At 36.0% G+C, this 10435-nt stretch overlaps 1 long non-coding RNA gene across 1 annotated transcript; it reads left to right on the forward strand.

The window, feature by feature from the left end:
- The first annotated feature begins 240 nt into the window (after positions 1-240).
- Positions 241-4277, forward strand: LOC125172202 (uncharacterized). Its single transcript, XR_007154635.1, has 3 exons — positions 241-328; positions 3579-3644; positions 4057-4277. It is a non-coding gene; the product is annotated as an uncharacterized LOC125172202 (long non-coding RNA).
- Positions 4278-10435: the final 6158 nt, after the last annotated feature.

Raw genomic sequence — 10435 nt, forward strand, 5'->3', positions numbered from 1 at the left:
ACTAAATAACAACACAGCACAAAGGATGATGATTACCCTGTGGAAAAAGAAGTGTCAATGCTCTCTGCCCTGAGAAACAATGCATTTCTATCCTCCAAACATGGATACTAGGACTTGGCCATTGATCTCTCCACACAGATTCAAATCATAGGCTAATGAGCCAGTTTCTCCAGGAAAAAAATGAACTCAGAAAACATTAAAAGACATTTTTGCGGAGCAACCATTAGTGAAAAAAAGACAAGAAAATGCACCCTTTTAATCAGCTAAATTTGATTTACAGGAAGAGGCAAAATAAATATGGGGAATGATAACAGAAACATGAATCAAGGTAAGGCATTAAAAGTATTGATTGGAAATACTGAATCTGAAAAATAATATAGTTGATGAAAAAAGCAACTCCACAGAGAAGTTGAATTGCAGAATGGATACGACCCAGGAACACATATGTGAACTAAGAGAAAAGGTAAAATAACTCTGCCATAGCAAATACAGTGCCTCAGGATCAGGGTGGGATTTATTCTAAAAATATAGGTGTTATTTAATATTAAAAAGCATAATAGTAAAATTCACCATATTATGTCCAAAGATAAATCCCACATGATAAATCTCCATAGATGCTGAAAAAGTGTGTCATAAAATTTAGCATCTTTTTGATTTTCAAATGATTAAAAAAAAATTAAAATTGGTTAATATTTCCTTAACATGATAAAATATTTATCTTGACTTAAAATCCAACAATTTAGGGAGAAAAATGAGATACTCCTCCTATGATAAAAAATACAAAAATGTTCACTATTATCTTTAATACTTACATTTTATTTGAAGTATTAACTAATACAATTAGCCAAGTTAAATATGTTAGAAAAGCAAGAATTGTGGGCTAAGCTATACATAAAATTAACATATATATCAATCATCTTCACATGTAAAAGCATCTCTCTAGACAATATATTGAAGAGTATACCCCATTTAAAATGACAAAGTAAAATAAAATACCTTTAAATAGTCTTAACTAGAGTTAGTTAGGTGAGAAAAATTATAATTGTTCTTTTTTCTCTTTTTTTTTTTTTTTTAATTTTTTTTTTTTTCAACGTTTATTTATTTTTGGGACAGAGAGAGACAGAGCATGAACGGGGGAGGGGCAGAGAGAGAGGGAGACACAGAATCGGAAACAGGCTCCAGGCTCTGAGCCTGACGCGGGGCTCGAACTCGCGGACCGCGAGATCGTGACCTGGCTGAAGTCGGACGCTTAACCGACTGCGCCACCCAGGCGCCCCAAAATTATAATTGTTCTGAAGGAACCAAAAATCAAAAGGAGACTTGAAAAAATGACAATGCTTTCAGTATTTGGGGATATGTAGATTTAACATCAAAAAGATATCAATTATCTCTAACTTTATTTATAAATGTAACACCAACCTGATAAATACACCAAATGAGTTCTTTGATTTTTCTCTCTAGCACTATTGCAGCTCAGGGGACACTGGGTAGGAGAGAAAGCAGTGTCCACTTGAGAGGCCGTGGAAGAACCAATGTCATCAAGGTGATGGACGCGGAGCACACGAAGAGGGAGTTGGGGACACATAGTGAGGTGGTGTCAGTGGGGCACTCCAGAAGGCTCACTGAAGGGGATTTTAGGAAATAAAGAAGCTGCAAATAGCAGTATGAGGATGCTGAATGGTATGTTGTAGAGAGAGATTTTTGACAATAGAAAAGTATTTGGGGTCTCATTTTCTCCTGGAGATATGCTAATATCCCTCCAAAGTTGAGGTTATTCTAGACATAACAGTGATTGTCAAGAAGGAGGTGGAGTAGGAGGAACTGTCCATCACTTATCCCAAGCATGTATGGTGGCTTACCTGCATCAATTTGGAGTGCTATGTGATCAAGGGCAATCACTTTAAAAGTCCTCTGAGTGGGCACTTGTCACAGAGCCGCTGAACTCTTAGTGACACTACTGATGAGAACGGGGAAGCTACAAAGGTGAAACATCATCTTGAGGTAAAATAATACTTCATGAGAGTAAAAGAAAAGTAGGTATTTGTTGTGGCAGTGTTCACCTTTACCTAATCTCTGTACTCCTGGAAAATAGGAATGATAAGGAAACTCCCTCTTTTGTTGTATTCCAGGCAACAGCTCAATGCAAAGAACCACCCTTCTCTGTATGACATAGATAACTCTTGGGATGTTCCCCTAGATTCCCCGTGACAAACCTAGCCACAAAAATTCTAAATCCCCACTCTTTGTTTAGTGAACGATTACCTGCCCTGCTTATTCTCACTGGTCAATCTGAACATGTGACCACTAAAATTTAGTTAGACTTTTCTTCTCCCCTCTAAACTCTGACTTGTTCCTGAGGTTCTTCCAAGCACTGGATCATGAAACATCTCTTCTTTATGGTCTTTCCTGAGAATTAGGACCAAAAATAAAACACACACACACACACACACACACACATTCTCCTTGCTCAACTGTCTGATCATGTCACCTGTTCATCACCACCCCCCACCTCATTCCTCATAGCCTTGTTTGCTCCTCCCTGAAAATGTCCTTTCTGTCTGATCTTCAAGACTCTTAGAGAGCAGATGGTGAGAGCATTCTCTAAGTGCAAGAGTCATCCTTCATGACATTTTCCTTACTAATGTCTGGACTTGGATGTTTTCTTTGACACTTTATAAATCTTGTTTTGTTTTGCTCATTGACATCTATGGTGGTGCTTATTCACCTCAAGTGGAATCTGAAGGGTGACCAAGACCATGAGAGAACTGCAGATCCACACTTGAGGCTTACCTGAAGGGTGATGGGAGGTAACAACTGACAGTGGAAGTAATGAGGTAGTTGAGAATTTCAGAAGAGTTTGCAAGGAGAGCAGAATAGACTTTGGACTAGAACCCTTAAGCATATTAGATATTTGAGGAAAACCAAGAAATCTTAGTACCCTTAATTTTCAAACATTACAGGTGTGGGGGCATCAGCCCTCTTGTAGTGGAAAGCTCAGGTACAACTTTTGAGTCTCCCCCCCCACCAAAAGAAACTTAACTACTAATAGCCTAGTATTGACTGGAAGCCTTACCGATGACATGAACAGTCAATTAACACATATTTTATATGTTGCACATATTCTGTATTGTATTCTTACAATAAAGTGAGCTAGATAAAAGTAAATGTTAATAAGAAAACTATAAGGAAGAGGAAAAATACATTTACAGTACTGTTATATTTACAAAAAGATCTCTGTATGAGTGAATCTGTACAATTCAAACTCATGTTCAAGTATATAGTGAAAGCAATAAACTAAATCTTTCCTTTTCTCTTCATCCTCTTCTTCCTCCCTGACCTCCCTGCCTTCTCCTCTTTCTCCTTCCGATTAACTCCATTAATAACTAGGCTTAATATAAAGAAATCCTTAAGAAGCACTATGATACAGTGTAAAGAGCACTAGAAATTAAGGAATTTGGAATCTTCTCCTATTTTAACAATAAATATTACTTTGACACTGAAAGTAATTTTATTTATTCATCTGTTAAATAAAAGGAGTGGAAAAAAAATAAAAGGAGTGAATTTGATATTGTTCACAGAAACATCTGAAATGAAGTCGAGAATACCAAGAGGCCATAAAATGGAGCCAGAAGACCACTGGGAAGGTTAGTCTTAGGCTCTTCCATACTTGGATGGAATATGAACTTTTAGAATGTGCCAACCACAAAAGTACATCTTGCTGGAATTCTCAGAATGAGGCTTAATTTGCTGTATTTCAACCCAGCATTTAGCATAGTAACCTAACCTATATTGATCAACCTTAATTATCTTTACCTATCAGTCGTAATTTTTTCAGAATAACTTACACAAGCATATGGTTTTTGCCTTTATAAATTCTGTCTTTATCCTCCCCTTTGGAACACATTTCAGTTTCCTCCTCAATCTGTATCTCCCCAATTTGAATTCCCAAAGACCCCAAATGAACTTTTGGTTAGCTTTGTCACCTAAATTCTTTTTTCTTCAAGGTGTCATCTGTCTAAACATCTAAAAATCAGAATTCTGCTTTGTCTTCCACAGGATTCAATGACTTTTGTAAAGAATGAAAAGGATGCTAAGAAGCTGCTGTTAGAACTTTAAAAGATGCAATGCAAAATGTTACTGAAGTCATTCAAGAATGCTTCAGAAGAAAATTATTCCAAGGCCAAGCAAATTATTATGATTACAATGCAAGTAAAGGATGGTGTGAAGTAATTATTATCAATGACAAAAAATGAAAAGAAACCAGACTTTTGACAAAGAAACCAGTAATTTATTTATTTATTTATTTATTTATTTATTTATTATGAAATTTATTGCCAAATTGGTTTCCATACAACACGAAGTGCTCATCCCAACAGGTGCCCTCCTTAATGCCCATCACCCACCCTCCCCTCCCTCCTACCCCCCATCAACCCTCAGTTTATTCTCAGTTTTTAAGAGTCTCTTATGGTTTGGCTCCCTCCCTTTTTTTTTTTCCCTTCCCCTCCCCCATGATCTTCTGTTAAATTTCTCAGGATCCACATAAGAGTGAAACCAGATGGAACTGGAAAGTGTTATGCTAAGTGAAATAAATCATACAGAGAAACCAGTAAATAATTTAAAAGAAAAAAAAATAGCCAAGATGGAACTTGAGCCCAAATCAGTGCACATTCCAAATTCTCCATAAAGCCTTCTGAAAAAGATAGTGTAGTTCCTCCTGAACTCCAGGATATACCTGCTGACCTCAAAATGAAAACATTAAGTGAAATTTAAAAAAAAAAAACAGCCTCATAGCCCTCATGGTAGTAGGGAATGATGCAGAGTAATTATATGAAGAAGAAAAGTTTTACAGTCCTCCATGTCTGAGGATGGTGATATGTTAGTAGTAATGGCTTCTTCATTGGGAAAGTCATTTTTCATTATAAAAGAAGAGAGTGGTTACCCTTCTTCAATTAAAGAGCAAAAAGGCCCCAAGGAGTGTTACCTGAAAAAGATACCCTTGAAACCTATTGGGTTATAAGAAATGGCAACAACTCTTCATGTCAGGAGGTTTGAATCCATGCTTTCCCATTCTTTCTCTGGATCCAGAAGCTCTAGGAAAAATGACAGTGAACAACTGTTTCTGAAAAGCAAACTGCACTTTTTCCTCAAAATGAACCTTAGATCAAGAATCTGTTTCTTTAAGATCGTAAAGCAGTTATAGCTCCCCCTTCCTTGTTTATGGGAAGCAAGCAAGAGGCGGAAGGAATAGCCATTCAACATTGTTGTGTTAGGGGAAGAATGTGCATGTGATGATTGATTAGTGAACTCTTTGTGAACATTTCTGTCTAAAATTACTTTTCTTTCTCTTTTTTTTTTCACTAGTCTATTATTTAAATGTATATTTGACTGTCTTTGGGCTGGTTATAAAAATGTTTGTTTTAGTCTCTGTTTTTCCTTTTAAAGTGTATTCAGGTTATGTTTACATAAGGCTTTCACAAACCAAGTATATATTTAAATTCATTTGTAATATGCTGCAGAATATTTCCTCTATGAAATAATTTGGAGTTTATAATTATCTTATGTTTCTCATCTGTGCTTACCATGAAATGCATTTCACTGGATCAGGTCTGTTTTTGCTTGGAAATAAATGTCAAGATATATTTAAAATGATAATAGAATATTATGAGGAAATTGTAGCAATTAAAAATAGATCACCTTTATTAAAAGTTGTTATTGTTAGCAAAACCTGGCTACACTTCTATTATTGATGTACAGATAATAAATTGTACAAACTAAGTACTTTTTAATCATAGTTTAAAAAATAAATAAAATAGATCCCCCAAGAAATCTCAAATGTTGGCATCAGGCAGTTAGCCCTTATGCCTCTGTTAAAAGATTTATGTTTGCAAACCATCTGTTGGTTAGTAACTACTTTCTCCTGGGGTGATTCAGTTAGTTTATTAAAAACTTGTAGAACCTTACTTTTTCCTATTATGCAAACTCCCATAAAGGAACTTAACTACAGGTAATTTGACAAAATGAAATGTTAAATATCCTTTTATCACCACAGGAAGAAATGTTTTTATCACCACAGGTAGTAAAAGACAGCCATTGCCAGACAATGTATAACTTTTTGCATCTAATCTGTCAGAGCACCCATTTTAAAGTGCATTTAAATGATAATGGAAACATATTCATCAAAGCACAATGCCAATTTTCAAGAGAATTTTAGAAAAGCAGTACTTTCATCAGATTGTCAAAAGCAAATGAGAATTGCCATTTTGGACTAATAAAGGAGAACAGAGAGGGGAAATTGACTTAAATGACTAGCATCATTAAAATTAAGTAGGATGTGAAAATATTTAAACAGAATAAGTGCTGAAAGTAAATTAGCTATTTCAAATGTCTTCAGTTTGCATTTGCCCGATTTTCAGTGCTAAACCTGACATTTTGACTTAGATTTGTAATTCTGTATACCCATCTTATATGAAAACACTCAGCATACGGTCAACTCTTGATGCATATTTATTGAGTGTTAGCAATCATCCAAGAAGTATATTAAAATTTTTATCACTGGGGTGCCTGGGTGGTTCAGTCGGTTGAGCGCCCCCCAACTCTTGACTTTGGTCATGATCTCAGGGTTTGTGAGTTCAAGCCCCACAGTGGGCTCTATGCTGACAGCCTGCTTGGAATTCTGTTTCCCTCTCTCTCTGCCCCTTCTCTGCTTGCTGTCTCTCTCTCAAAATAAATATAACCTTAAAAAAAAAAGACTTTGATCACTTAATCTTCATATCAATAAGATTGGCACCATATTTTCTTAATTTTTTTTCAATGTTTATTTATTTTTGAGAGACAGCATGAGCAGGGAAGGGGCAGAGAGAGAGAGAGGGAGACACAGAATTCAAAGCAGGCTCCAGGCTCTGAGCTGTCAGCACAGAGCCCGACGCGGGGCTTGAACTTATGCTCTTAAACTGCTCTGCCTTACAGTCATAAGTCTGACTCAAGCGAGGTCATTACAGGAATTAACCTCACTCATCCCATTTCCTTCAAGCTACACATTCACTATGGCGTAATGGCAGAACTGAAAAGAGAAAATTGGAGGCAGTGTAGGGATATCAGCCCTCTCTCACATTTGTCTTGCTTACTCTATCCTCTGATGTTTGTTCCACCTTGCACCAGTTGTCAGAGGCAAAGGCGTTCAAATAGATAAAAATTGAAGAGGCTAACTCACATCCTTCTTTTCGCTTTCTCTTTTTCTTCCTTGTACTTACCCTCACACTTCTTTTCGGATAGCTTTGCATCGGTAGGAAGACTTGTTAACAGTAGGGTGTGACATTTATTATTTAAGCTTCCTCTTGAGAGCTGGTGTGAAGCAAGTGCTATTCTAGTCAGTGTCTTTGACCTCTACAAAAATCTGCTTTTTGGGCGTGTTAAAAAGGTAAGCATTGCTAAAACTCCTGTGGCTGGTTCATTAAGTCACAATTTCCACTGATATATTAACCTGCTAAGTAATGGCTGTAGTAAGCTTACAGTGTATTAAGAGCAGCATTCAAAACAAAATACAGCCTCTCCTAGTTTAAGGAAAAACTAATTTCATTTCATGTTAATTTAGCAGAAAGACTTTTTCCATACTCACAAAGTTCTATGACCAAGCAGATTGCTTAACTGTCTGAAGCATTCTTAACCTTTCTCTTTATATATTATGAGTCCGATCCATTCTTTTGTGAGAAGAGATTATGGATGTAAATGAGTTTTAAAGTTGAAATATTTTCTGTTGGAATAGATACGTTTTATTAGAAGAAACATTGTCTTGCCAGCTAATTTAAGTCAGGTAATTAAAGCCAGAGAAAACCGCAATGCACTTCTGATTATCTGAATTTATTCATTATGATTCACTTATAGATTTATTATTTTTTTGCAACAAATCTAAAAGGTCTAACTGTTCCTGATATTAGAGTTAGAGCAATTAAGAAGGTAGGTCACAGGGGCGCCTGGGTGGCTTAGTTAAGCATCTGACTTCGGCTCAGGTCGTGATCTCACAGCTTGTGAGTTTGAGCCCCATGTCAGGCTCTGTGCTGACAGCTCAGAGCCTGGAGCCTGCTTCGGATTCTGTGTCTCCCTCTCTGGCCCTCTTCTGTTGGCGCTCTGTCTCTGTTTCTCAAAAATAAATAAATGTTTAAAAAAATAATAAAAAAGAAAAGCTAGATCATAGTTCCAGCTCTTATAGGGTTTACATTTTGCTGGATAATTTCTTGAGGATATATTTTCCCATTAAAAGTTCAGTAGGAGTTAATTTAGCCTTGACTCACCCAACTCTGTATAATTCTGGCTGTCCATTTAAAAGAATTTGTGCCATGGCCTGAATTACTATTAAATGTTACAGGGCCTATGTAAACAAACAAACAAACAAACAAACATTGTTGACCTGTGAGACTGTCTTCAGGACAGGTACATCATGGGGTTGCCAGTTACATAATTATATGCATTTCACTCTCACTGGATCATGTACCAGACTAAGTAGATTAGCAATGTTACAGAATGTGTTTGCTGTTCCTTTGTTGATTATTTTTTGTTGAAATCTTCCATAATTGTTATCCATTATCACACAAATTCTGTCTTGTATTTATAAGAGCACAGTCACATAAAAGTGTTTTTTAGGAGTATTATATTCCTTTAAAACTTGGAAACTTTGAATGATATTGTTATTAAGCAAAAGTACTTTGAAAAGAGGAAGTACTCAGAGAAAGGAATGCTAAAGGAATTATCCAGTTTGCAAACTTTTTTTCCCCAGATTTACATTTTCTTTAACTTTTAGGGTGAGCTTAGTATAAGTAATACATATTAAAATGGGACCTCAAAAGTTCTTAAAAATTATGTTTTAAAATTATTCAAAATTACTCAAATGTAACCATTTTCCACATTTGTTGGATATCAAACTAGTTGAATACCCTCATTTATACCTGTATACAAGTAGATCAGTAGATGGATGGATACATAAGTGAATGGATGGATGGATGGAAAGAGGAACAGAAGTTATTTTGCAGAAAACGAATTGTACTATAGTTATTAAAATATTAAATTAGGTATACTTGAACTTATCAAAAATGAAATACGAATGAAGCTAACAATGTTGATCTGTAAATGTTTCATAAACACAAATGTAGTAATATTTAAAACACCCCTATGACTAAGAATAAAGACTTTAAAAATGTTGAGATAGGTATGAATTTAAGTTTCACTCTTAGATAGTATCCATTTAATCCTGCCATTAAAGATAAAAGTAGCCCATCTGTATTCCCCTTTTCTCTCTCTGTTTTTTAGATTTTGTAGCTACTTCTGTTCTGCATTCTCTTCTGTAACTGTAATCTTTGCGCTTGCTTTATTTTATTTTTATACTTCAATGGATTCATTGCTCTTCCCCAAACCATTATACCATATCCATTGTATTTGGGGGACTTTTAAAATGTCATCTCTGGGTTGGCTGGATTTCATCATCATATTAATTTTTTTTGTATGCCTTTTCAATTAAGGCTCATGGATGATATATTTTTGAGAATTCTATTGGCTCTTAAAATGTTATAATTACGTGTGGCTTTTTTTTTTTTACTTGCAAGAAGACAGTGAACACTCACTACCATGTGAGAGATGTACACACAGAAATTCCTCAATTGGGAGACTTAAAGTTGACCAAGCAACCATATACTGTACTAACTACAGTAACAGTGAAGCCCCAGATGTTGTGTGAGTTTTCAAGAGTGAGAAGAGTTTGGGCACAAACACAGAGATCAGACACAATCGTGCAGAGGTACCATCGAAATTTGGCCAGTCTGGGAGCACATGGTAAGACACCACCGGGTGACAGGAAGTCAGGGGCAGGCTCTTGACAGCCCTGAAACCCAAACTTTATTCAGAAGGAAAAGTATAGTAAAACTATTATTTTCATATAGTTCTCACCCCACTCCTGTCCCCACCCTCAGTTGTTTACTGTCAGAATTCTCCTGTCTTTTGGCATGGAGTATTCCATTTGTCCTTTTCTCACGGCACTGGAGTTGGCTCTATCACAGAGCTGACTTTTCCAGGCATGGCTCTTAACAGCACACATCTTTCTGAAAAAAAAAAAAAATTGATACACTTTTGACCATGTCTGCCAGTTGCTCTTGCACTTCAAAACAACTTGGCTACAAATACTATCACAGTTTCACACCTTCTTTCTTTCAGTATCTGGGGATACTTTTCTATTTTCAAACACTAGGTGTCGCTCTATGGAATGGGGAAGCCAGCTTCCTGTTTACCCCTCTCAAGTGACTTGCTCCTTCTCTTAGAATACCTGAAGAATTTTGCTTGTTCCTTTTATCCTTTAAGGTTATATATGTCTTTTATACATTCGTGTGTGTGTGTGTATGTGTATATATTTATATACATATATATGTATGTATCTATATACATATATATGTAC

Source organism: Prionailurus viverrinus, chromosome A1 (assembly GCF_022837055.1).
Source record: "Prionailurus viverrinus isolate Anna chromosome A1, UM_Priviv_1.0, whole genome shotgun sequence".
NCBI classification, from domain to species: Eukaryota; Metazoa; Chordata; class Mammalia; order Carnivora; family Felidae; genus Prionailurus; species Prionailurus viverrinus.